The sequence below is a fragment of the Schistocerca cancellata genome, unplaced genomic scaffold (assembly GCF_023864275.1).
Source record: "Schistocerca cancellata isolate TAMUIC-IGC-003103 unplaced genomic scaffold, iqSchCanc2.1 HiC_scaffold_1144, whole genome shotgun sequence".
Lineage (NCBI taxonomy): Eukaryota > Metazoa > Arthropoda > Insecta > Orthoptera > Acrididae > Schistocerca > Schistocerca cancellata.
Genome location: NW_026047143.1, coordinates 3,873,899 through 3,898,934, shown reverse-complemented (window position 1 = coordinate 3,898,934; position 25,036 = coordinate 3,873,899). Strand labels below are relative to the sequence as shown.

The 25,036-nt window shown below is 54.8% G+C and overlaps 26 non-coding genes across 26 annotated transcripts; all 26 read left to right on the top strand.

The window, feature by feature from the left end:
* The first annotated feature begins 435 nt into the window (after positions 1–435).
* On the top strand, positions 436–554 carry LOC126159735 (5S ribosomal RNA). The gene has a single exon (XR_007534580.1). It is a non-coding gene; the product is annotated as a 5S ribosomal RNA (ribosomal RNA).
* An 841-nt stretch (positions 555–1,395) lies between these two features.
* On the top strand, positions 1,396–1,514 carry LOC126159750 (5S ribosomal RNA). Its single transcript, XR_007534594.1, has one exon. It is a non-coding gene; the product is annotated as a 5S ribosomal RNA (ribosomal RNA).
* Positions 1,515–2,362: 848 nt separating this feature from the next.
* On the top strand, positions 2,363–2,481 carry LOC126159535 (5S ribosomal RNA). Its single transcript, XR_007534392.1, has one exon. It is a non-coding gene; the product is annotated as a 5S ribosomal RNA (ribosomal RNA).
* An 842-nt stretch (positions 2,482–3,323) lies between these two features.
* Positions 3,324–3,442, top strand: LOC126159534 (5S ribosomal RNA). The gene has a single exon (XR_007534391.1). It is a non-coding gene; the product is annotated as a 5S ribosomal RNA (ribosomal RNA).
* An 847-nt stretch (positions 3,443–4,289) lies between these two features.
* LOC126159533 (5S ribosomal RNA) lies at positions 4,290–4,408 on the top strand. Its single transcript, XR_007534390.1, has one exon. It is a non-coding gene; the product is annotated as a 5S ribosomal RNA (ribosomal RNA).
* Positions 4,409–5,255: 847 nt separating this feature from the next.
* On the top strand, positions 5,256–5,374 carry LOC126159532 (5S ribosomal RNA). Its single transcript, XR_007534389.1, has one exon. It is a non-coding gene; the product is annotated as a 5S ribosomal RNA (ribosomal RNA).
* An 847-nt stretch (positions 5,375–6,221) lies between these two features.
* LOC126159531 (5S ribosomal RNA) lies at positions 6,222–6,340 on the top strand. The gene has a single exon (XR_007534388.1). It is a non-coding gene; the product is annotated as a 5S ribosomal RNA (ribosomal RNA).
* An 841-nt stretch (positions 6,341–7,181) lies between these two features.
* Positions 7,182–7,300, top strand: LOC126159528 (5S ribosomal RNA). Its single transcript, XR_007534386.1, has one exon. It is a non-coding gene; the product is annotated as a 5S ribosomal RNA (ribosomal RNA).
* Positions 7,301–8,141: 841 nt separating this feature from the next.
* Positions 8,142–8,260, top strand: LOC126159527 (5S ribosomal RNA). Its single transcript, XR_007534385.1, has one exon. It is a non-coding gene; the product is annotated as a 5S ribosomal RNA (ribosomal RNA).
* An 844-nt stretch (positions 8,261–9,104) lies between these two features.
* On the top strand, positions 9,105–9,223 carry LOC126159526 (5S ribosomal RNA). The gene has a single exon (XR_007534384.1). It is a non-coding gene; the product is annotated as a 5S ribosomal RNA (ribosomal RNA).
* An 847-nt stretch (positions 9,224–10,070) lies between these two features.
* LOC126159525 (5S ribosomal RNA) lies at positions 10,071–10,189 on the top strand. Its single transcript, XR_007534383.1, has one exon. It is a non-coding gene; the product is annotated as a 5S ribosomal RNA (ribosomal RNA).
* An 841-nt stretch (positions 10,190–11,030) lies between these two features.
* LOC126159524 (5S ribosomal RNA) lies at positions 11,031–11,149 on the top strand. Its single transcript, XR_007534382.1, has one exon. It is a non-coding gene; the product is annotated as a 5S ribosomal RNA (ribosomal RNA).
* Positions 11,150–11,988: 839 nt separating this feature from the next.
* On the top strand, positions 11,989–12,107 carry LOC126159523 (5S ribosomal RNA). Its single transcript, XR_007534381.1, has one exon. It is a non-coding gene; the product is annotated as a 5S ribosomal RNA (ribosomal RNA).
* An 831-nt stretch (positions 12,108–12,938) lies between these two features.
* On the top strand, positions 12,939–13,057 carry LOC126159717 (5S ribosomal RNA). The gene has a single exon (XR_007534563.1). It is a non-coding gene; the product is annotated as a 5S ribosomal RNA (ribosomal RNA).
* An 837-nt stretch (positions 13,058–13,894) lies between these two features.
* On the top strand, positions 13,895–14,013 carry LOC126159522 (5S ribosomal RNA). Its single transcript, XR_007534380.1, has one exon. It is a non-coding gene; the product is annotated as a 5S ribosomal RNA (ribosomal RNA).
* Positions 14,014–14,849: 836 nt separating this feature from the next.
* LOC126159521 (5S ribosomal RNA) lies at positions 14,850–14,968 on the top strand. The gene has a single exon (XR_007534379.1). It is a non-coding gene; the product is annotated as a 5S ribosomal RNA (ribosomal RNA).
* An 831-nt stretch (positions 14,969–15,799) lies between these two features.
* On the top strand, positions 15,800–15,918 carry LOC126159520 (5S ribosomal RNA). The gene has a single exon (XR_007534378.1). It is a non-coding gene; the product is annotated as a 5S ribosomal RNA (ribosomal RNA).
* Positions 15,919–16,754: 836 nt separating this feature from the next.
* On the top strand, positions 16,755–16,873 carry LOC126159519 (5S ribosomal RNA). The gene has a single exon (XR_007534377.1). It is a non-coding gene; the product is annotated as a 5S ribosomal RNA (ribosomal RNA).
* An 846-nt stretch (positions 16,874–17,719) lies between these two features.
* On the top strand, positions 17,720–17,838 carry LOC126159517 (5S ribosomal RNA). Its single transcript, XR_007534375.1, has one exon. It is a non-coding gene; the product is annotated as a 5S ribosomal RNA (ribosomal RNA).
* An 840-nt stretch (positions 17,839–18,678) lies between these two features.
* On the top strand, positions 18,679–18,797 carry LOC126159516 (5S ribosomal RNA). The gene has a single exon (XR_007534374.1). It is a non-coding gene; the product is annotated as a 5S ribosomal RNA (ribosomal RNA).
* An 841-nt stretch (positions 18,798–19,638) lies between these two features.
* LOC126159720 (5S ribosomal RNA) lies at positions 19,639–19,757 on the top strand. The gene has a single exon (XR_007534566.1). It is a non-coding gene; the product is annotated as a 5S ribosomal RNA (ribosomal RNA).
* Positions 19,758–20,601: 844 nt separating this feature from the next.
* LOC126159729 (5S ribosomal RNA) lies at positions 20,602–20,720 on the top strand. Its single transcript, XR_007534574.1, has one exon. It is a non-coding gene; the product is annotated as a 5S ribosomal RNA (ribosomal RNA).
* An 846-nt stretch (positions 20,721–21,566) lies between these two features.
* Positions 21,567–21,685, top strand: LOC126159661 (5S ribosomal RNA). Its single transcript, XR_007534510.1, has one exon. It is a non-coding gene; the product is annotated as a 5S ribosomal RNA (ribosomal RNA).
* An 845-nt stretch (positions 21,686–22,530) lies between these two features.
* LOC126159718 (5S ribosomal RNA) lies at positions 22,531–22,649 on the top strand. Its single transcript, XR_007534564.1, has one exon. It is a non-coding gene; the product is annotated as a 5S ribosomal RNA (ribosomal RNA).
* Positions 22,650–23,493: 844 nt separating this feature from the next.
* LOC126159728 (5S ribosomal RNA) lies at positions 23,494–23,612 on the top strand. Its single transcript, XR_007534573.1, has one exon. It is a non-coding gene; the product is annotated as a 5S ribosomal RNA (ribosomal RNA).
* An 847-nt stretch (positions 23,613–24,459) lies between these two features.
* Positions 24,460–24,578, top strand: LOC126159515 (5S ribosomal RNA). Its single transcript, XR_007534373.1, has one exon. It is a non-coding gene; the product is annotated as a 5S ribosomal RNA (ribosomal RNA).
* Positions 24,579–25,036: the final 458 nt, after the last annotated feature.

Genomic DNA, 25,036 nt, shown 5'->3' with positions numbered 1-25,036 from the left:
ACAGGGACAGGGATAGGAATGGTGCGAATGCACTGCAAACTTACGCAGACACCTGGTGTGAGGCGAGGCGAGGCGAGGCGAGGAAGCCCACATCGCTACCAGTGGGCCCTCCAGCACGACACTGCCACACCCCGCACAGGCCCTCCGCTGAACACCAGGGACAAGATGCGTCCTCCGCTAGTGTCGAAGGCTGCACGCGCCCCAGCGAATGACAGGGGGTGCAACGAGCAGCAGTGCGTCTAACACACGCGGCGGTGCGCCCGCCAATTCGGCCGTCACTCTGCTGGGACGCCGGGCGCGTCTCCCCGCGCCCTCCTCGAGGAACTGGCGGTTGCGGAAGGAAGCGCTTTCGTCAAATGCGGCCGAAAACTAACATTTTGTGTGTTGGGAGAAAAGCCGAACGCGAATTCTGCCGTGCTCCTACATTAGACGAGCGCCAACGGCCATACCATGATGAATACACCGGTTCTCGTCCGATCAACGAAGTTAAGCATCATCGGGCCCGGCTAGTACTTGGATGGGTGACCGCCTGGGAAACCCGGGTGCTGTTGGCTCCCTTACTGTTTTTTTTTTGTTATGTCGCCAGCCCAATTTTCAAACTACCTTTCTGTTGTGACAAAGATGCTTCCTTAAGCCTTTTAAACTACTGTAATGGAACGAAAATGCAGTAATTAACTCAGTTTGAGGGAGAATGTGCTAACCAAGTTTGCCAAGAAGACTTTGAAAACGACAAAACACTACGAATCGGCAGGTGATTTCTGAAATACGTCACCGCCTATTGTTGTGTAGGTGTGTTGAGTTCCAAATTTGATTTGTAACCACGAACTTATTCCTTAGTCGTCTCGTCTCGTCTCGTCCCGCAGACGTTTGTCGTGCTTGCGCTGTCATATGGACCACGACCCGAGCGGCAGCGAGCGGCAGTCGAGCAAAGTCGGGACAAGTCGGGACGGGGACAGGGACAGGGATAGGAATGGTGCGAATGCACTGCAAACTACGCAGACACCTGGTGTGAGGCGAGGCGAGGCGAGGCGTGGCGAGGCGAGGAAGCCCACATCGCTACCAGTGGGCCCTCCAGCACGACACTGCCACACCCCGCACAGGCCCTCCGCTGAACACCAGGGACAAGATGCGTCCTCCGCTAGTGTCGAAGGCTGCACGCGCCCAGCGAATGACAGGGGGTGCAACGAGCAGCAGTGCGTCTAACACACGCGGCGGTGCGCCCGCCAATTCGGCCGTCACTCTGCTGGGACGCCGGGCGCGTCTCCCCGCGCCGTCCTCGAGGAACTGGCGGTTGCGGAAGGAAGCGCTTTCGTCAAATGCGGCCGAAAACTAACATTTTGTGTGTTGGGAGAAAAGCCGAACGCGAATTCTGCCGTGCTCCTACATTAGATGAGCGCCAACGGCCATACCATGATGAATACACCGGTTCTCGTCCGATCACCGAATTTAAGCATCATCGGGCTCGGCTAGTACTTGGATGGGTGACCGCCTGGGAAACCCGGGTGCTGTTGGCTCCCTTACTGTTTTTTTTTTTTGTTATGTCGCCAGCCCAATTTTCAAACTACCTTTCTGTTGTGACAAAGATGCTTCCTTAAGCCTTTTAAACTACTGTAATGGAACGAAAATGCAGTAATTAACTCAGTTTGAGGGAGAATGTGCTAACCAAGTTTGCCAAGAAGACTTTGAAAACGACAAAACACTACGAATCGGCAGGTGATTTCTGAAATACGTCACCGCCTATTGTTGTGTAGGTGTGTTGAGTTCCAAATTTGATTTGTAACCACGAACTTATTCCTTAGTCGTCTCGTCTCGTCTCGTCCCGCAGACGTTTGTCGTGCTTGCGCTGTCATATGGACCACGACCCGAGCGGCAGCGAGCGGCAGTCGAGCAAAGTCGGGACAAGTCGGGACGGGGACAGGGACAGGGATAGGAATGGTGCGAATGCACTGCAAACTACGCAGACACCTGGTGTGAGGCGAGGCGAGGCGAGGCGAGGCGTGGCGAGGCGAGGAAGCCCACATCGCTACCAGTGGGCCCTCCAGCACGACACTGCCACACCCCGCACAGGCCCTCCGCTGAACACCAGGGACAAGATGCGTCCTCCGCTAGTGTCGAAGGCTGCACGCGCCCAGCGAATGACAGGGGGTGCAACGAGCAGCAGTGCGTCTAACACACGCGGCGGTGCGCCCGCCAATTCGGCCGTCACTCTGCTGGGACGCCGGGCGTGCCTCCCCGCGCCGTCCTCGAGGAACTGGCGGTTGCGGAAGGAAGCGCTTTCGTCAAATGCGGCCGAAAACTAACATTTTGTGTGTTGGGAGAAAAGCCGAACGCGAATTCTGCCGTGCTCCTACATTAGATGAGCGCCAACGGCCATACCATGATGAATACACCGGTTCTCGTCCGATCACCGAAGTTAAGCATCATCGGGCTCGGCTAGTACTTGGATGGGTGACCGCCTGGGAAACCCGGGTGCTGTTGGCTCCCTTACTGTTTTTTTTTTTGTTATGTCGCCAGCCCAATTTTCAAACTACCTTTCTGTTGTGACAAAGATGCTTCCTTAAGCCTTTTAAACTACTGTAATGGAACGAAAATGCAGTAATTAACTCAGTTTGAGGGAGAATGTGCTAACCAAGTTTGCCAAGAAGACTTTGAAAACGACAAAACACTACGAATCGGCAGGTGATTTCTGAAATACGTCACCGCCTATTGTTGTGTAGGTGTGTTGAGTTCCAAATTTGATTTGTAACCACGAACTTATTCCTTAGTCGTCTCGTCTCGTCTCGTCCCGCAGACGTTTGTCGTGCTTGCGCTGTCATATGGACCACGACCCGAGCGGCAGCGAGCGGCAGTCGAGCAAAGTCGGGACAAGTCGGGACGGGGACAGGGACAGGGATAGGAATGGTGCGAATGCACTGCAAACTACGCAGACACCTGGTGTGAGGCGAGGCGAGGCGAGGCGTGGCGAGGCGAGGAAGCCCACATCGCTACCAGTGGGCCCTCCAGCACGACACTGCCACACCCCGCACAGGCCCTCCGCTGAACACCAGGGACAAGATGCGTCCTCCGCTAGTGTCGAAGGCTGCACGCGCCCAGCGAATGACAGGGGGTGCAACGAGCAGCAGTGCGTCTAACACACGCGGCGGTGCGCCCGCCAATTCGGCCGTCACTCTGCTGGGACGCCGGGCGCGTCTCCCCGTGCCGTCCTCGAGGAACTGGCGGTTGCGGAAGGAAGCGCTTTCGTCAAATGCGGCCGAAAACTAACATTTTGTGTGTTGGGAGAAAAGCCGAACGCGAATTCTGCCGTGCTCCTACATTAGATGAGCGCCAACGGCCATACCATGATGAATACACCGGTTCTCGTCCGATCACCGAAGTTAAGCATCATCGGGCTCGGCTAGTACTTGGATGGGTGACCGCCTGGGAAACCCGGGTGCTGTTGGCTCCCTTACTGTTTTTTTTTTTGTTATGTCGCCAGCCCAATTTTCAAACTACCTTTCTGTTGTGACAAAGATGCTTCCTTAAGCCTTTTAAACTACTGTAATGGAACGAAAATGCAGTAATTAACTCAGTTTGAGGGAGAATGTGCTAACCAAGTTTGCCAAGAAGACTTTGAAAACGACAAAACACTACGAATCGGCAGGTGATTTCTGAAATACGTCACCGCCTATTGTTGTGTAGGTGTGTTGAGTTCCAAATTTGATTTGTAACCACGAACTTATTCCTTAGTCGTCTCGTCTCGTCTCGTCCCGCAGACGTTTGTCGTGCTTGCGCTGTCATATGGACCACGACCCGAGCGGCAGCGAGCGGCAGTCGAGCAAAGTCGGGACAAGTCGGGACGGGGACAGGGACAGGGATAGGAATGGTGCGAATGCACTGCAAACTACGCAGACACCTGGTGTGAGGCGAGGCGAGGCGAGGCGAGGCGTGGCGAGGCGAGGAAGCCCACATCGCTACCAGTGGGCCCTCCAGCACGACACTGCCACACCCCGCACAGGCCCTCCGCTGAACACCAGGGACAAGATGCGTCCTCCGCTAGTGTCGAAGGCTGCACGCGCCCAGCGAATGACAGGGGGTGCAACGAGCAGCAGTGCGTCTAACACACGCGGCGGTGCGCCCGCCAATTCGGCCGTCACTCTGCTGGGACGCCGGGCGTGCCTCCCCGCGCCGTCCTCGAGGAACTGGCGGTTGCGGAAGGAAGCGCTTTCGTCAAATGCGGCCGAAAACTAACATTTTGTGTGTTGGGAGAAAAGCCGAACGCGAATTCTGCCGTGCTCCTACATTAGATGAGCGCCAACGGCCATACCATGATGAATACACCGGTTCTCGTCCGATCACCGAAGTTAAGCATCATCGGGCTCGGCTAGTACTTGGATGGGTGACCGCCTGGGAAACCCGGGTGCTGTTGGCTCCCTTACTGTTTTTTTTTTTGTTATGTCGCCAGCCCAATTTTCAAACTACCTTTCTGTTGTGACAAAGATGCTTCCTTAAGCCTTTTAAACTACTGTAATGGAACGAAAATGCAGTAATTAACTCAGTTTGAGGGAGAATGTGCTAACCAAGTTTGCCAAGAAGACTTTGAAAACGACAAAACACTACGAATCGGCAGGTGATTTCTGAAATACGTCACCGCCTATTGTTGTGTAGGTGTGTTGAGTTCCAAATTTGATTTGTAACCACGAACTTATTCCTTAGTCGTCTCGTCTCGTCTCGTCCCGCAGACGTTTGTCGTGCTTGCGCTGTCATATGGACCACGACCCGAGCGGCAGCGAGCGGCAGTCGAGCAAAGTCGGGACAAGTCGGGACGGGGACAGGGACAGGGATAGGAATGGTGCGAATGCACTGCAAACTACGCAGACACCTGGTGTGAGGCGAGGCGAGGCGAGGCGAGGCGTGGCGAGGCGAGGAAGCCCACATCGCTACCAGTGGGCCCTCCAGCACGACACTGCCACACCCCGCACAGGCCCTCCGCTGAACACCAGGGACAAGATGCGTCCTCCGCTAGTGTCGAAGGCTGCACGCGCCCAGCGAATGACAGGGGGTGCAACGAGCAGCAGTGCGTCTAACACACGCGGCGGTGCGCCCGCCAATTCGGCCGTCACTCTGCTGGGACGCCGGGCGTGCCTCCCCGCGCCGTCCTCGAGGAACTGGCGGTTGCGGAAGGAAGCGCTTTCGTCAAATGCGGCCGAAAACTAACATTTTGTGTGTTGGGAGAAAAGCCGAACGCGAATTCTGCCGTGCTCCTACATTAGATGAGCGCCAACGGCCATACCATGATGAATACACCGGTTCTCGTCCGATCACCGAAGTTAAGCATCATCGGGCTCGGCTAGTACTTGGATGGGTGACCGCCTGGGAAACCCGGGTGCTGTTGGCTCCCTTACTGTTTTTTTTTTTGTTATGTCGCCAGCCCAATTTTCAAACTACCTTTCTGTTGTGACAAAGATGCTTCCTTAAGCCTTTTAAACTACTGTAATGGAACGAAAATGCAGTAATTAACTCAGTTTGAGGGAGAATGTGCTAACCAAGTTTGCCAAGAAGACTTTGAAAACGACAAAACACTACGAATCGGCAGGTGATTTCTGAAATACGTCACCGCCTATTGTTGTGTAGGTGTGTTGAGTTCCAAATTTGATTTGTAACCACGAACTTATTCCTTAGTCGTCTCGTCTCGTCTCGTCCCGCAGACGTTTGTCGTGCTTGCGCTGTCATATGGACCACGACCCGAGCGGCAGCGAGCGGCAGTCGAGCAAAGTCGGGACAAGTCGGGACGGGGACAGGGACAGGGATAGGAATGGTGCGAATGCACTGCAAACTACGCAGACACCTGGTGTGAGGCGAGGCGAGGCGAGGCGAGGCGTGGCGAGGCGAGGAAGCCCACATCGCTACCAGTGGGCCCTCCAGCACGACACTGCCACACCCCGCACAGGCCCTCCGCTGAACACCAGGGACAAGATGCGTCCTCCGCTAGTGTCGAAGGCTGCACGCGCCCAGCGAATGACAGGGGGTGCAACGAGCAGCAGTGCGTCTAACACACGCGGCGGTGCGCCCGCCAATTCGGCCGTCACTCTGCTGGGACGCCGGGCGTGCCTCCCCGCGCCGTCCTCGAGGAACTGGCGGTTGCGGAAGGAAGCGCTTTCGTCAAATGCGGCCGAAAACTAACATTTTGTGTGTTGGGAGAAAAGCCGAACGCGAATTCTGCCGTGCTCCTACATTAGATGAGCGCCAACGGCCATACCATGATGAATACACCGGTTCTCGTCCGATCACCGAAGTTAAGCATCATCGGGCTCGGCTAGTACTTGGATGGGTGACCGCCTGGGAAACCCGGGTGCTGTTGGCTCCCTTACTGTTTTTTTTTTGTTATGTCGCCAGCCCAATTTTCAAACTACCTTTCTGTTGTGACAAAGATGCTTCCTTAAGCCTTTTAAACTACTGTAATGGAACGAAAATGCAGTAATTAACTCAGTTTGAGGGAGAATGTGCTAACCAAGTTTGCCAAGAAGACTTTGAAAACGACAAAACACTACGAATCGGCAGGTGATTTCTGAAATACGTCACCGCCTATTGTTGTGTAGGTGTGTTGAGTTCCAAATTTGATTTGTAACCACGAACTTATTCCTTAGTCGTCTCGTCTCGTCTCGTCCCGCAGACGTTTGTCGTGCTTGCGCTGTCATATGGACCACGACCCGAGCGGCAGCGAGCGGCAGTCGAGCAAAGTCGGGACAAGTCGGGACGGGGACAGGGACAGGGATAGGAATGGTGCGAATGCACTGCAAACTACGCAGACACCTGGTGTGAGGCGAGGCGAGGCGAGGCGTGGCGAGGCGAGGAAGCCCACATCGCTACCAGTGGGCCCTCCAGCACGACACTGCCACACCCCGCACAGGCCCTCCGCTGAACACCAGGGACAAGATGCGTCCTCCGCTAGTGTCGAAGGCTGCACGCGCCCAGCGAATGACAGGGGGTGCAACGAGCAGCAGTGCGTCTAACACACGCGGCGGTGCGCCCGCCAATTCGGCCGTCACTCTGCTGGGACGCCGGGCGTGCCTCCCCGCGCCGTCCTCGAGGAACTGGCGGTTGCGGAAGGAAGCGCTTTCGTCAAATGCGGCCGAAAACTAACATTTTGTGTGTTGGGAGAAAAGCCGAACGCGAATTCTGCCGTGCTCCTACATTAGATGAGCGCCAACGGCCATACCATGATGAATACACCGGTTCTCGTCCGATCACCGAAGTTAAGCATCATCGGGCTCGGCTAGTACTTGGATGGGTGACCGCCTGGGAAACCCGGGTGCTGTTGGCTCCCTTACTGTTTTTTTTTTGTTATGTCGCCAGCCCAATTTTCAAACTACCTTTCTGTTGTGACAAAGATGCTTCCTTAAGCCTTTTAAACTACTGTAATGGAACGAAAATGCAGTAATTAACTCAGTTTGAGGGAGAATGTGCTAACCAAGTTTGCCAAGAAGACTTTGAAAACGACAAAACACTACGAATCGGCAGGTGATTTCTGAAATACGTCACCGCCTATTGTTGTGTAGGTGTGTTGAGTTCCAAATTTGATTTGTAACCACGAACTTATTCCTTAGTCGTCTCGTCTCGTCTCGTCCCGCAGACGTTTGTCGTGCTTGCGCTGTCATATGGACCACGACCCGAGCGGCAGCGAGCGGCAGTCGAGCAAAGTCGGGACAAGTCGGGACGGGGACAGGGACAGGGATAGGAATGGTGCGAATGCACTGCAAACTACGCAGACACCTGGTGTGAGGCGAGGCGAGGCGAGGCGTGGCGAGGCGAGGAAGCCCACATCGCTACCAGTGGGCCCTCCAGCACGACACTGCCACACCCCGCACAGGCCCTCCGCTGAACACCAGGGACAAGATGCGTCCTCCGCTAGTGTCGAAGGCTGCACGCGCCCAGCGAATGACAGGGGGTGCAACGAGCAGCAGTGCGTCTAACACACGCGGCGGTGCGCCCGCCAATTCGGCCGTCACTCTGCTGGGACGCCGGGCGTGCCTCCCCGCGCCGTCCTCGAGGAACTGGCGGTTGCGGAAGGAAGCGCTTTCGTCAAATGCGGCCGAAAACTAACATTTTGTGTGTTGGGAGAAAAGCCGAACGCGAATTCTGCCGTGCTCCTACATTAGATGAGCGCCAACGGCCATACCATGATGAATACACCGGTTCTCGTCCGATCACCGAAGTTAAGCATCATCGGGCTCGGCTAGTACTTGGATGGGTGACCGCCTGGGAAACCCGGGTGCTGTTGGCTCCCTTACTGTTTTTTTTTTTTTGTTATGTCGCCAGCCCAATTTTCAAACTACCTTTCTGTTGTGACAAAGATGCTTCCTTAAGCCTTTTAAACTACTGTAATGGAACGAAAATGCAGTAATTAACTCAGTTTGAGGGAGAATGTGCTAACCAAGTTTGCCAAGAAGACTTTGAAAACGACAAAACACTACGAATCGGCAGGTGATTTCTGAAATACGTCACCGCCTATTGTTGTGTAGGTGTGTTGAGTTCCAAATTTGATTTGTAACCACGAACTTATTCCTTAGTCGTCTCGTCTCGTCTCGTCCCGCAGACGTTTGTCGTGCTTGCGCTGTCATATGGACCACGACCCGAGCGGCAGCGAGCGGCAGTCGAGCAAAGTCGGGACAAGTCGGGACGGGGACAGGGACAGGGATAGGAATGGTGCGAATGCACTGCAAACTACGCAGACACCTGGTGTGAGGCGAGGCGAGGCGAGGCGTGGCGAGGCGAGGAAGCCCACATCGCTACCAGTGGGCCCTCCAGCACGACACTGCCACACCCCGCACAGGCCCTCCGCTGAACACCAGGGACAAGATGCGTCCTCCGCTAGTGTCGAAGGCTGCACGCGCCCAGCGAATGACAGGGGGTGCAACGAGCAGCAGTGCGTCTAACACACGCGGCGGTGCGCCCGACAATTCGGCCGTCACTCTGCTGGGACGCCGGGCGTGCCTCCCCGCGCCGTCCTCGAGGAACTGGCGGTTGCGGAAGGAAGCGCTTTCGTCAAATGCGGCCGAAAACTAACATTTTGTGTGTTGGGAGAAAAGCCGAACGCGAATTCTGCCGTGCTCCTACATTAGATGAGCGCCAACGGCCATACCATGATGAATACACCGGTTCTCGTCCGATCACCGAAGTTAAGCATCATCGGGCTCGGCTAGTACTTGGATGGGTGACCGCCTGGGAAACCCGGGTGCTGTTGGCTCCGTTACTGTTTTTTTTTTTGTTATGTCGCCAGCCCAATTTTCAAACTACCTTTCTGTTGTGACAAAGATGCTTCCTTAAGCCTTTTAAACTACTGTAATGGAACGAAAATGCAGTAATTAACTCAGTTTGAGGGAGAATGTGCTAACCAAGTTTGCCAAGAAGACTTTGAAAACGACAAAACACTACGAATCGGCAGGTGATTTCTGAAATACGTCACCGCCTATTGTTGTGTAGGTGTGTTGAGTTCCAAATTTGATTTGTAACCACGAACTTATTCCTTAGTCGTCTCGTCTCGTCTCGTCTCGTCCCGCAGACGTTTGTCGTGCTTGCGCTGTCATATGGACCACGACCCGAGCGGCAGCGAGCGGCAGTCGAGCAAAGTCGGGACAAGTCGGGACGGGGACAGGGACAGGGATAGGAATGGTGCGAATGCACTGCAAACTACGCAGACACCTGGTGTGAGGCGAGGCGAGGCGAGGCGTGGCGAGGCGAGGAAGCCCACATCGCTACCAGTGGGCCCTCCAGCACGACACTGCCACACCCCGCACAGGCCCTCCGCTGAACACCAGGGACAAGATGCGTCCTCCGCTAGTGTCGAAGGCTGCACGCGCCCAGCGAATGACAGGGGGTGCAACGAGCAGCAGTGCGTCTAACACACGCGGCGGTGCGCCCGCCAATTCGGCCGTCACTCTGCTGGGACGCCGGGCGTGCCTCCCCGCGCCGTCCTCGAGGAACTGGCGGTTGCGGAAGGAAGCGCTTTCGTCAAATGCGGCCGAAAACTAACATTTTGTGTGTTGGGAGAAAAGCCGAACGCGAATTCTGCCGTGCTCCTACATTAGATGAGCGCCAACGGCCATACCATGATGAATACACCGGTTCTCGTCCGATCACCGAAGTTAAGCATCATCGGGCTCGGCTAGTACTTGGATGGGTGACCGCCTGGGAAACCCGGGTGCTGTTGGCTCCCTTACTGTTTTTTTTTTGTTATGTCGCCAGCCCAATTTTCAAACTACCTTTCTGTTGTGACAAAGATGCTTCCTTAAGCCTTTTAAACTACTGTAATGGAACGAAAATGCAGTAATTAACTCAGTTTGAGGGAGAATGTGCTAACCAAGTTTGCCAAGAAGACTTTGAAAACGACAAAACACTACGAATCGGCAGGTGATTTCTGAAATACGTCACCGCCTATTGTTGTGTAGGTGTGTTGAGTTCCAAATTTGATTTGTAACCACGAACTTATTCCTTAGTCGTCTCGTCTCGTCTCGTCCCGCAGACGTTTGTCGTGCTTGCGCTGTCATATGGACCACGACCCGAGCGGCAGCGAGCGGCAGTCGAGCAAAGTCGGGACAAGTCGGGACGGGGACAGGGACAGGGATAGGAATGGTGCGAATGCACTGCAAACTACGCAGACACCTGGTGTGAGGCGAGGCGAGGCGAGGCGTGGCGAGGCGAGGAAGCCCACATCGCTACCAGTGGGCCCTCCAGCACGACACTGCCACACCCCGCACAGGCCCTCCGCTGAACACCAGGGACAAGATGCGTCCTCCGCTAGTGTCGAAGGCTGCACGCGCCCAGCGAATGACAGGGGGTGCAACGAGCAGCAGTGCGTCTAACACACGCGGCGGTGCGCCCGCCAATTCGGCCGTCACTCTGCTGGGACGCCGGGCGTGCCTCCCCGCGCCGTCCTCGAGGAACTGGCGGTTGCGGAAGGAAGCGCTTTCGTCAAATGCGGCCGAAAACTAACATTTTGTGTGTTGGGAGAAAAGCCGAACGCGAATTCTGCCGTGCTCCTACATTAGATGAGCGCCAACGGCCATACCATGATGAATACACCGGTTCTCGTCCGATCACCGAAGTTAAGCATCATCGGGCTCGGCTAGTACTTGGATGGGTGACCGCCTGGGAAACCCGGGTGCTGTTGGCTCCCTTACTGTTTTTTTTTTTTTGTTATGTCGCCAGCCCAATTTTCAAACTACCTTTCTGTTGTGACAAAGATGCTTCCTTAAGCCTTTTAAACTACTGTAATGGAACGAAAATGCAGTAATTAACTCAGTTTGAGGGAGAATGTGCTAACCAAGTTTGCCAAGAAGACTTTGAAAACGACAAAACACTACGAATCGGCAGGTGATTTCTGAAATACGTCACCGCCTATTGTTGTGTAGGTGTGTTGAGTTCCAAATTTGATTTGTAACCACGAACTTATTCCTTAGTCGTCTCGTCTCGTCTCGTCTCGTCCCGCAGACGTTTGTCGTGCTTGCGCTGTCATATGGACCACGACCCGAGCGGCAGCGAGCGGCAGTCGAGCAAAGTCGGGACAAGTCGGGACGGGGACAGGGACAGGGATAGGAATGGTGCGAATGCACTGCAAACTACGCAGACACCTGGTGTGAGGCGAGGCGAGGCGAGGCGAGGAAGCCCACATCGCTACCAGTGGGCCCTCCAGCACGACACTGCCACACCCCGCACAGGCCCTCCGCTGAACACCAGGGACAAGATGCGTCCTCCGCTAGTGTCGAAGGCTGCACGCGCCCAGCGAATGACAGGGGGTGCAACGAGCAGCAGTGCGTCTAACACACGCGGCGGTGCGCCCGCCAATTCGGCCGTCACTCTGCTGGGACGCCGGGCGTGCCTCCCCGCGCCGTCCTCGAGGAACTGGCGGTAGCGGAAGGAAGCGCTTTCGTCAAATGCGGCCGAAAACTAACATTTTGTGTGTTGGGAGAAAAGCCGAACGCGAATTCTGCCGTGCTCCTACATTAGATGAGCGCCAACGGCCATACCATGATGAATACACCGGTTCTCGTCCGATCACCGAAGTTAAGCATCATCGGGCTCGGCTAGTACTTGGATGGGTGACCGCCTGGGAAACCCGGGTGCTGTTGGCTCCCTTACTGTTTTTTTTTTGTTATGTCGCCAGCCCAATTTTCAAACTACCTTTCTGTTGTGACAAAGATGCTTCCTTAAGCCTTTTAAACTACTGTAATGGAACGAAAATGCAGTAATTAACTCAGTTTGAGGGAGAATGTGCTAACCAAGTTTGCCAAGAAGACTTTGAAAACGACAAAACACTACGAATCGGCAGGTGATTTCTGAAATACGTCACCGCCTATTGTTGTGTAGGTGTGTTGAGTTCCAAATTTGATTTGTAACCACGAACTTATTCCTTAGTCGTCTCGTCTCGTCTCGTCCCGCAGACGTTTGTCGTGCTTGCGCTGTCATATGGACCACGACCCGAGCGGCAGCGAGCGGCAGTCGAGCAAAGTCGGGACAAGTCGGGACGGGGACAGGGACAGGGATAGGAATGGTGCGAATGCACTGCAAACTACGCAGACACCTGGTGTGAGGCGAGGCGAGGCGAGGCGAGGAAGCCCACATCGCTACCAGTGGGCCCTCCAGCACGACACTGCCACACCCCGCACAGGCCCTCCGCTGAACACCAGGGACAAGATGCGTCCTCCGCTAGTGTCGAAGGCTGCACGCGCCCAGCGAATGACAGGGGGTGCAACGAGCAGCAGTGCGTCTAACACACGCGGCGGTGCGCCCGCCAATTCGGCCGTCACTCTGCTGGGACGCCGGGCGCGTCTCCCCGCGCCGTCCTCGAGGAACTGGCGGTTGCGGAAGGAAGCGCTTTCGTCAAATGCGGCCGAAAACTAACATTTTGTGTGTTGGGAGAAAAGCCGAACGCGAATTCTGCCGTGCTCCTACATTAGATGAGCGCCAACGGCCATACCATGATGAATACACCGGTTCTCGTCCGATCACCGAATTTAAGCATCATCGGGCCCGGCTAGTACTTGGATGGGTGACCGCCTGGGAAACCCGGGTGCTGTTGGCTCCCTTACTGTTTTTTTTTTTGTTATGTCGCCAGCCCAATTTTCAAACTACCTTTCTGTTGTGACAAAGATGCTTCCTTAAGCCTTTTAAACTACTGTAATGGAACGAAAATGCAGTAATTAACTCAGTTTGAGGGAGAATGTGCTAACCAAGTTTGCCAAGAAGACTTTGAAAACGACAAAACAGTACGAATCGGCAGGTGATTTCTGAAATACGTCACCGCCTATTGTTGTGTAGGTGTGTTGAGTTCCAAATTTGATTTGTAACCACGAACTTATTCCTTAGTCGTCTCGTCTCGTCTCGTCTCGTCCCGCAGACGTTTGTCGTGCTTGCGCTGTCATATGGACCACGACCCGAGCGGCAGCGAGCGGCAGTCGAGCAAAGTCGGGACGGGGACAGGGACAGGGATAGGAATGGTGCGAATGCACTGCAAACTACGCAGACACCTGGTGTGAGGCGAGGCGAGGCGAGGCGTGGCGAGGCGAGGAAGCCCACATCTCTACCAGTGGGCCCTCCAGCACGACACTGCCACACCCCGCACAGGCCCTCCGCTGAACACCAGGGACAAGATGCGTCCTCCGCTAGTGTCGAAGGCTGCACGCGCCCAGCGAATGACAGGGGGTGCAACGAGCAACAGTGCGTCTAACACACGCGGCGGTGCGCCCGCCAATTCGGCCGTCACTCTGCTGGGACGCCGGGCGTGCCTCCCCGCGCCGTCCTCGAGGAACTGGCGGTTGCGGAAGGAAGCGCTTTCGTCAAATGCGGCCGAAAACTAACATTTTGTGTGTTGGGAGAAAAGCCGAACGCGAATTCTGCCGTGGTCCTACATTAGATGAGCGCCAACGGCCATACCATGATGAATACACCGGTTCTCGTCCGATCACCGAAGTTAAGCATCATCGGGCTCGGCTAGTACTTGGATGGGTGACCGCCTGGGAAACCCGGGTGCTGTTGGCTCCCTTACTGTTTTTTTTTTGTTATGTCGCCAGCCCAATTTTCAAACTACCTTTCTGTTGTGACAAAGATGCTTCCTTAAGCCTTTTAAACTACTGTAATGGAACGAAAATGCAGTAATTAACTCAGTTTGAGGGAGAATGTGCTAACCAAGTTTGCCAAGAAGACTTTGAAAACGACAAAACAGTACGAATCGGCAGGTGATTTCTGAAATACGTCACCGCCTATTGTTGTGTAGGTGTGTTGAGTTCCAAATTTGATTTGTAACCACGAACTTATTCCTTAGTCGTCTCGTCTCGTCTCGTCTCGTCCCGCAGACGTTTGTCGTGCTTGCGCTGTCATATGGACCACGACCCGAGCGGCAGCGAGCGGCAGTCGAGCAAAGTCGGGACGGGGACAGGGACAGGGATAGGAATGGTGCGAATGCACTGCAAACTACGCAGACACCTGGTGTGAGGCGAGGCGAGGCGAGGCGTGGCGAGGCGAGGAAGCCCACATCTCTACCAGTGGGCCCTCCAGCACGACACTGCCACACCCCGCACAGGCCCTCCGCTGAACACCAGGGACAAGATGCGTCCTCCGCTAGTGTCGAAGGCTGCACGCGCCCAGCGAATGACAGGGGGTGCAACGAGCAACAGTGCGTCTAACACACGCGGCGGTGCGCCCGCCAATTCGGCCGTCACTCTGCTGGGACGCCGGGCGTGCCTCCCCGCGCCGTCCTCGAGGAACTGGCGGTTGCGGAAGGAAGCGCTTTCGTCAAATGCGGCCGAAAACTAACATTTTGTGTGTTGGGAGAAAAGCCGAACGCGAATTCTGCCGTGGTCCTACATTAGATGAGCGCCAACGGCCATACCATGATGAATACACCGGTTCTCGTCCGATCACCGAAGTTAAGCATCATCGGGCTCGGCTAGTACTTGGATGGGTGACCGCCTGGGAAACCCGGGTGCTGTTGGCTCCCTTACTGTTTTTTTTTTGTTATGTCGCCAGCCCAATTTTCAAACTACCTTTCTGTTGTGACAAAGATGCTTCCTTAAGCCTTTTAAACTACTGTAATGGAACGAAAATGCAGTAATTAACTCAGTTTGAGGGAGAATGTGCTAACCAAGTTTGCCAAGAAGACTTTGAAAACGACAAAACACTACGAATCGGCAGGTGATTTCTGAAATACGTCACCGCCTATTGTTGTGTAGGTGTGTTGAGTTCCAAATTTGATTTGTAACCACGAACTTATTCCTTAGTCGTCTCGTCTCGTCTCGTCCCGCAGACGTTTGTCGTGCTTGCGCTGTCATATGGACCACGACCCGAGCGGCAGCGAGCGGCAGTCGAGCAAAGTCGGGACGGGGACAGGGACAGGGATAGGAATGGTGCGAATGCACTGCAAACTACGCAGACACCTGGTGTGAGGCGAGGCGAGGCGAGGCGTGGCGAGGCGAGGAAGCCCACATCTCTACCAGTGGGCCCTCCAGCACGACACTGCCACACCCCGCACAGGCCCTCCGCTGAACACCAGGGACAAGATGCGTCCTCCGCTAGTGTCGAAGGCTGCACGCGCCCAGCGAATGACAGGGGGTGCAACGAGCAACAGTGCGTCTAACACACGCGGCGGTGCGCCCGCCAATTCGGCCGTCACTCTGCTGGGACGCCGGGCGTGCCTCCCCGCGCCGTCCTCGAGGAACTGGCGGTTGCGGAAGGAAGCGCTTTCGTCAAATGCGGCCGAAAACTAACATTTTGTGTGTTGGGAGAAAAGCCGAACGCGAATTCTGCCGTGGTCCTACATTAGATGAGCGCCAACGGCCATACCATGATGAATACACCGGTTCTCGTCCGATCACCGAAGTTAAGCATCATCGGGCTCGGCTAGTACTTGGATGGGTGACCGCCTGGGAAACCCGGGTGCTGTTGGCTCCCTTACTGTTTTTTTTTTGTTATGTCGCCAGCCCAATTTTCAAACTACCTTTCTGTTGTGACAAAGATGCTTCCTTAAGCCTTTTAAACTACTGTAATGGAACGAAAATGCAGTAATTAACTCAGTTTGAGGGAGAATGTGCTAACCAAGTTTGCCAAGAAGACTTTGAAAACGACAAAACAGTACGAATCGGCAGGTGATTTCTGAAATACGTCACCGCCTATTGTTGTGTAGGTGTGTTGAGTTCCAAATTTGATTTGTAACCACGAACTTATTCCTTAGTCGTCTCGTCTCGTCTCGTCTCGTCCCGCAGACGTTTGTCGTGCTTGCGCTGTCATATGGACCACGACCCGAGCGGCAGCGAGCGGCAGTCGAGCAAAGTCGGGACGGGGACAGGGACAGGGATAGGAATGGTGCGAATGCACTGCAAACTACGCAGACACCTGGTGTGAGGCGAGGCGAGGCGAGGCGTGGCGAGGCGAGGAAGCCCACATCTCTACCAGTGGGCCCTCCAGCACGACACTGCCACACCCCGCACAGGCCCTCCGCTGAACACCAGGGACAAGATGCGTCCTCCGCTAGTGTCGAAGGCTGCACGCGCCCAGCGAATGACAGGGGGTGCAACGAGCAACAGTGCGTCTAACACACGCGGCGGTGCGCCCGCCAATTCGGCCGTCACTCTGCTGGGACGCCGGGCGTGCCTCCCCGCGCCGTCCTCGAGGAACTGGCGGTTGCGGAAGGAAGCGCTTTCGTCAAATGCGGCCGAAAACTAACATTTTGTGTGTTGGGAGAAAAGCCGAACGCGAATTCTGCCGTGGTCCTACATTAGATGAGCGCCAACGGCCATACCATGATGAATACACCGGTTCTCGTCCGATCACCGAAGTTAAGCATCATCGGGCTCGGCTAGTACTTGGATGGGTGACCGCCTGGGAAACCCGGGTGCTGTTGGCTCCCTTACTGTTTTTTTTTTGTTATGTCGCCAGCCCAATTTTCAAACTACCTTTCTGTTGTGACAAAGATGCTTCCTTAAGCCTTTTAAACTACTGTAATGGAACGAAAATGCAGTAATTAACTCAGTTTGAGGGAGAATGTGCTAACCAAGTTTGCCAAGAAGACTTTGAAAACGACAAAACACTACGAATCGGCAGGTGATTTCTGAAATACGTCACCGCCTATTGTTGTGTAGGTGTGTTGAGTTCCAAATTTGATTTGTAACCACGAACTTATTCCTTAGTCGTCTCGTCTCGTCTCGTCTCGTCCCGCAGACGTTTGTCGTGCTTGCGCTGTCATATGGACCACGACCCGAGCGGCAGCGAGCGGCAGTCGAGCAAAGTCGGGACAAGTCGGGACGGGGACAGGGACAGGGATAGGAATGGTGCGAATGCACTGCAAACTACGCAGACACCTGGTGTGAGGCGAGGCGAGGCGAGGCGTGGCGAGGCGAGGAAGCCCACATCGCTACCAGTGGGCCCTCCAGCACGACACTGCCACACCCCGCACAGGCCCTCCGCTGAACACCAGGGACAAGATGCGTCCTCCGCTAGTGTCGAAGGCTGCACGCGCCCAGCGAATGACAGGGGGTGCAACGAGCAGCAGTGCGTCTAACACACGCGGCGGTGCGCCCGCCAATTCGGCCGTCACTCTGCTGGGACGCCGGGCGTGCCTCCCCGCGCCGTCCTCGAGGAACTGGCGGTTGCGGAAGGAAGCGCTTTCGTCAAATGCGGCCGAAAACTAACATTTTGTGTGTTGGGAGAAAAGCCGAACGCGAATTCTGCCGTGCTCCTACATTAGATGAGCGCCAACGGCCATACCATGATGAATACACCGGTTCTCGTCCGATCACCGAAGTTAAGCATCATCGGGCTCGGCTAGTACTTGGATGGGTGACCGCCTGGGAAACCCGGGTGCTGTTGGCTCCCTTACTGTTTTTTTTTTGTTATGTCGCCAGCCCAATTTTCAAACTACCTTTCTGTTGTGACAAAGATGCTTCTTAAGCCTTTTAAACTACTGTAATGGAACGAAAATGCAGTAATTAACTCAGTTTGAGGGAGAATGTGCTAACCAAGTTTGCCAAGAAGACTTTGAAAACGACAAAACACTACGAATCGGCAGGTGATTTCTGAAATACGTCACCGCCTATTGTTGTGTAGGTGTGTTGAGTTCCAAATTTGATTTGTAACCACGAACTTATTCCTTAGTCGTCTCGTCTCGTCTCGTCCCGCAGACGTTTGTCGTGCTTGCGCTGTCATATGGACCACGACCCGAGCGGCAGCGAGCGGCAGTCGAGCAAAGTCGGGACAAGTCGGGACGGGGACAGGGACAGGGATAGGAATGGTGCGAATGCACTGCAAACTACGCAGACACCTGGTGTGAGGCGAGGCGAGGCGAGGCGTGGCGAGGCGAGGAAGCCCACATCGCTACCAGTGGGCCCTCCAGCACGACACTGCCACACCCCGCACAGGCCCTCCGCTGAACACCAGGGACAAGATGCGTCCTCCGCTAGTGTCGAAGGCTGCACGCGCCCAGCGAATGACAGGGGGTGCAACGAGCAGCAGTGCGTCTAACACACGCGGCGGTGCGCCCGCCAATTCGGCCGTCACTCTGCTGGGACGCCGGGCGTGCCTCCCCGCGCCGTCCTCGAGGAACTGGCGGTTGCGGAAGGAAGCGCTTTCGTCAAATGCGGCCGAAAACTAACATTTTGTGTGTTGGGAGAAAAGCCGAACGCGAATTCTGCCGTGCTCCTACATTAGATGAGCGCCAACGGCCATACCATGATGAATACACCGGTTCTCGTCCGATCACCGAAGTTAAGCATCATCGGGCTCGGCTAGTACTTGGATGGGTGACCGCCTGGGAAACCCGGGTGCTGTTGGCTCCCTTACTGTTTTTTTTTTGTTATGTCGCCAGCCCAATTTTCAAACTACCTTTCTGTTGTGACAAAGATGCTTCCTTAAGCCTTTTAAACTACTGTAATGGAACGAAAATGCAGTAATTAACTCAGTTTGAGGGAGAATGTGCTAACCAAGTTTGCCAAGAAGACTTTGAAAACGACAAAACACTACGAATCGGCAGGTGATTTCTGAAATACGTCACCGCCTATTGTTGTGTAGGTGTGTTGAGTTCCAAATTTGATTTGTAACCACGAACTTATTCCTTAGTCGTCTCGTCTCGTCTCGTCCCGCAGACGTTTGTCGTGCTTGCGCTGTCATATGGACCACGACCCGAGCGGCAGCGAGCGGCAGTCGAGCAAAGTCGGGACAAGTCGGGACGGGGACAGGGACAGGGATAGGAATGGTGCGAATGCACTGCAAACTACGCAGACACCTGGTGTGAGGCGAGGCGAGGCGAGGCGTGGCGAGGCGAGGAAGCCCACATCGCTACCAGTGGGCCCTCCAGCACGACACTGCCACACCCCGCACAGGCCCTCCGCTGAACACCAGGGACAAGATGCGTCCTCCGCTAGTGTCGAAGGCTGCACGCGCCCAGCGAATGACAGGGGGTGCAACGAGCAGCAGTGCGTCTAACACACGCGGCGGTGCGCCCGCCAATTCGGCCGTCACTCTGCTGGGACGCCGGGCGTGCCTCCCCGCGCCGTCCTCGAGGAACTGGCGGTTGCGGAAGGAAGCGCTTTCGTCAAATGCGGCCGAAAACTAACATTTTGTGTGTTGGGAGAAAAGCCGAACGCGAATTCTGCCGTGCTCCTACATTAGATGAGCGCCAACGGCCATACCATGATGAATACACCGGTTCTCGTCCGATCACCGAAGTTAAGCATCATCGGGCTCGGCTAGTACTTGGATGGGTGACCGCCTGGGAAACCCGGCTGCTGTTGGCTCCCTTACTGTTTTTTTTTTTTTGTTATGTCGCCAGCCCAATTTTCAAACTACCTTTCTGTTGTGACAAAGATGCTTCCTTAAGCCTTTTAAACTACTGTAATGGAACGAAAATGCAGTAATTAACTCAGTTTGAGGGAGAATGTGCTAACCAAGTTTGCCAAGAAGACTTTGAAAACGACAAAACACTACGAATCGGCAGGTGATTTCTGAAATACGTCACCGCCTATTGTTGTGTAGGAGTGTAGAGTTCCAAATTTGATTTGTAACCACGAACTTATTCCTTAGTCGTCTCGTCTCGTCTCGTCCCGCAGACGTTTGTCGTGCTTGCGCTGTCATATGGACTACGACCCGAGCGGCAGCGAGCGGCAGTCGAGCAAAGTCGGGACAAGTCGGGACGGGGACAGGGACAGGGATAGGAATGGTGCGAATGCACTGCAAACTACGCAGACACCTGGTGTGAGGCGAGGCGAGGCGAGGCGTGGCGAGGCGAGGAAGCCCACATCGCTACCAGTGGGCCCTCCAGCACGACACTGCCACACCCCGCACAGGCCCTCCGCTGAACACCAGGGACAAGATGCGTCCTCCGCTAGTGTCGAAGGCTGCACGCGCCCAGCGAATGACAGGGGGTGCAACGAGCAGCAGTGCGTCTAACACACGCGGCGGTGCGCCCGCCAATTCGGCCGTCACTCTGCTGGGACGCCGGGCGTGCCTCCCCGCGCCGTCCTCGAGGAACTGGCGGTTGCGGAAGGAAGCGCTTTCGTCAAATGCGGCCGAAAACTAACATTTTGTGTGTTGGGAGAAAAGCCGAACGCGAATTCTGCCGTGCTCCTACATTAGATGAGCGCCAACGGCCATACCATGATGAATACACCGGTTCTCGTCCGATCACCGAAGTTAAGCAACATCGGGCTCGGCTAGTACTTGGATGGGTGACCGCCTGGGAAACCCGGGTGCTGTTGGCTCCCTTACTGTTTTTTTTTTTTTTTGTTATGTCGCCAGCCCAATTTTAAAACTACCTTTCTGTTGTGACAAAGATGCTTCCTTAAGCCTTTTAAACTACTGTAATGGAACGAAAATGCAGTAATTAACTCAGTTTGAGGGAGAATGTGCTAACCAAGTTTGCCAAGAAGACTTTGAAAACGACAAAACACTACGAATCGGCAGGTGATTTCTGAAATACGTCACCGCCTATTGTTGTGTAGGAGTGTAGAGTTCCAAATTTGATTTGTAACCACGAACTTATTCCTTAGTCGTCTCGTCTCGTCTCGTCCCGCAGACGTTTGTCGTGCTTGCGCTGTCATATGGACTACGACCCGAGCGGCAGCGAGCGGCAGTCGAGCAAAGTCGGGACAAGTCGGGACGGGGACAGGGACAGGGATAGGAATGGTGCGAATGCACTGCAAACTACGCAGACACCTGGTGTGAGGCGAGGCGAGGCGAGGCGTGGCGAGGCGAGGAAGCCCACATCGCTACCAGTGGGCCCTCCAGCACGACACTGCCACACCCCGCACAGGCCCTCCGCTGAACACCAGGGACAAGATGCGTCCTCCGCTAGTGTCGAAGGCTGCACGCGCCCAGCGAATGACAGGGGGTGCAACGAGCAGCAGTGCGTCTAACACACGCGGCGGTGCGCCCGCCAATTCGGCCGTCACTCTGCTGGGACGCCGGGCGTGCCTCCCCGCGCCGTCCTCGAGGAACTGGCGGTTGCGGAAGGAAGCGCTTTCGTCAAATGCGGCCGAAAACTAACATTTTGTGTGTTGGGAGAAAAGCCGAACGCGAATTCTGCCGTGCTCCTACATTAGATGAGCGCCAACGGCCATACCATGATGAATACACCGGTTCACGTCCGATCACCGAAGTTAAGCATCATCGGGCTCGGCTAGTACTTGGATGGGTGACCGCCTGGGAAACCCGGGTGCTGTTGGCTCCCTTACTGTTTTTTTTTTTTTTGTTATGTCGCCAGCCCAATTTTCAAACTACCTTTCTGTTGTGACAAAGATGCTTCCTTAAGCCTTTTAAACTACTGTAATGGAACGAAAATGCAGTAATTAACTCAGTTTGAGGGAGAATGTGCTAACCAAGTTTGCCAAGAAGACTTTGAAAACGACAAAACACTACGAATCGGCAGGTGATTTCTGAAATACGTCACCGCCTATTGTTGTGTAGGTGTGTTGAGTTCCAAATTTGATTTGTAACCACGAACTTATTCCTTAGTCGTCTCGTCTCGTCTCGTCCCGCAGACGTTTGTCGTGCTTGCGCTGTCATATGGACCACGACCCGAGCGGCAGCGAGCGGCAGTCGAGCAAAGTCGGGACAAGTCGGGACGGGGACAGGGACAGGGATAGGAATGGTGCGAATGCACTGCAAACTACGCAGACACCTGGTGTGAGGCGAGGCGAGGCGAGGCGTGGCGAGGCGAGGAAGCCCACATCGCTACCAGTGGGCCCTCCAGCACGACACTGCCACACCCCGCACAGGCCCTCCGCTGAACACCAGGGACAAGATGCGTCCTCCGCTAGTGTCGAAGGCTGCACGCGCCCAGCGAATGACAGGGGGTGCAACGAGCAGCAGTGCGTCTAACACACGCGGCGGTGCGCCCGCCAATTCGGCCGTCACTCTGCTGGGACGCCGGGCGTGCCTCCCCGCGCCGTCCTCGAGGAACTGGCGGTTGCGGAAGGAAGCGCTTTCGTCAAATGCGGCCGAAAACTAACATTTTGTGTGTTGGGAGAAAAGCCGAACGCGAATTCTGCCGTGCTCCTACATTAGATGAGCGCCAACGGCCATACCATGATGAATACACCGGTTCTCGTCCGATCACCGAAGTTAAGCATCATCGGGCTCGGCTAGTACTTGGATGGGTGACCGCCTGGGAAACCCGGCTGCTGTTGGCTCCCTTACTGTTTTTTTTTTTTTGTTATGTCGCCAGCCCAATTTTCAAACTACCTTTCTGTTGTGACAAAGATGCTTCCTTAAGCCTTTTAAACTACTGTAATGGAACGAAAATGCAGTAATTAACTCAGTTTGAGGGAGAATGTGCTAACCAAGTTTGCCAAGAAGACTTTGAAAACGACAAAACACTACGAATCGGCAGGTGATTTCTGAAATACGTCACCGCCTATTGTTGTGTAGGAGTGTAGAGTTCCAAATTTGATTTGTAACCACGAACTTATTCCTTAGTCGTCTCGTCTCGTCTCGTCCCGCAGACGTTTGTCGTGCTTGCGCTGTCATATGGACTACGACCCGAGCGGCAGCGAGCGGCAGTCGAGCAAAGTCGGGACAAGTCGGGACGGGGACAGGGACAGGGATAGGAATGGTGCGAATGCACTGCAAACTACGCAGACACCTGGTGTGAGGCGAGGCGAGGCGAGGCGTGGCGAGGCGAGGAAGCCCACATCGCTACCAGTGGGCCCTCCAGCACGACACTGCCACACCCCGCACAGGCCCTCCGCTGAACACCAGGGACAAGATGCGTCCTCCGCTAGTGTCGAAGGCTGCACGCGCCCAGCGAATGACAGGGGGTGCAACGAGCAGCAGTGCGTCTAACACACGCGGCGGTGCGCCCGCCAATTCGGCCGTCACTCTGCTGGGACGCCGGGCGTGCCTCCCCGCGCCGTCCTCGAGGAACTGGCGGTTGCGGAAGGAAGCGCTTTCGTCAAATGCGGCCGAAAACTAACATTTTGTGTGTTGGGAGAAAAGCCGAACGCGAATTCTGCCGTGCTCCTACATTAGATGAGCGCCAACGGCCATACCATGATGAATACACCGGTTCTCGTCCGATCACCGAAGTTAAGCAACATCGGGCTCGGCTAGTACTTGGATGGGTGACCGCCTGGGAAACCCGGGTGCTGTTGGCTCCCTTACTGTTTTTTTTTTTTTTTTGTTATGTCGCCAGCCCAATTTTCAAACTACCTTTCTGTTGTGACAAAGATGCTTCCTTAAGCCTTTTAAACTACTGTAATGGAACGAAAATGCAGTAATTAACTCAGTTTGAGGGAGAATGTGCTAACCAAGTTTGCCAAGAAGACTTTGAAAACGACAAAACACTACGAATCGGCAGGTGATTTCTGAAATACGTCACCGCCTATTGTTGTGTAGGAGTGTAGAGTTCCAAATTTGATTTGTAACCACGAACTTATTCCTTAGTCGTCTCGTCTCGTCTCGTCCCGCAGACGTTTGTCGTGCTTGCGCTGTCATATGGACTACGACCCGAGCGGCAGCGAGCGGCAGTCGAGCAAAGTCGGGACAAGTCGGGACGGGGACAGGGACAGGGATAGGAATGGTGCGAATGCACTGCAAACTACGCAGACACCTGGTGTGAGGCGAGGCGAGGCGAGGCGTGGCGAGGCGAGGAAGCCCACATCGCTACCAGTGGGCCCTCCAGCACGACACTGCCACACCCCGCACAGGCCCTCCGCTGAACACCAGGGACAAGATGCGTCCTCCGCTAGTGTCGAAGGCTGCACGCGCCCAGCGAATGACAGGGGGTGCAACGAGCAGCAGTGCGTCTAACACACGCGGCGGTGCGCCCGCCAATTCGGCCGTCACTCTGCTGGGACGCCGGGCGTGCCTCCCCGCGCCGTCCTCGAGGAACTGGCGGTTGCGGAAGGAAGCGCTTTCGTCAAATGCGGCCGAAAACTAACATTTTGTGTGTTGGGAGAAAAGCCGAACGCGAATTCTGCCGTGCTCCTACATTAGATGAGCGCCAACGGCCATACCATGATGAATACACCGGTTCTCGTCCGATCACCGAAGTTAAGCATCATCGGGCTCGGCTAGTACTTGGATGGGTGACCGCCTGGGAAACCCGGGTGCTGTTGGCTCCCTTACTGTTTTTTTTTTTTTTGTTATGTCGCCAGCCCAATTTTCAAACTACCTTTCTGTTGTGACAAAGATGCTTCCTTAAGCCTTTTAAACTACTGTAATGGAACGAAAATGCAGTAATTAACTCAGTTTGAGGGAGAATGTGCTAACCAAGTTTGCCAAGAAGACTTTGAAAACGACAAAACACTACGAATCGGCAGGTGATTTCTGAAATACGTCACCGCCTATTGTTGTGTAGGAGTGTAGAGTTCCAAATTTGATTTGTAACCACGAACTTATTCCTTAGTCGTCTCGTCTCGTCTCGTCCCGCAGACGTTTGTCGTGCTTGCGCTGTCATATGGACTACGACCCGAGCGGCAGCGAGCGGCAGTCGAGCAAAGTCGGGACAAGTCGGGACGGGGACAGGGACAGGGATAGGAATGGTGCGAATGCACTGCAAACTACGCAGACACCTGGT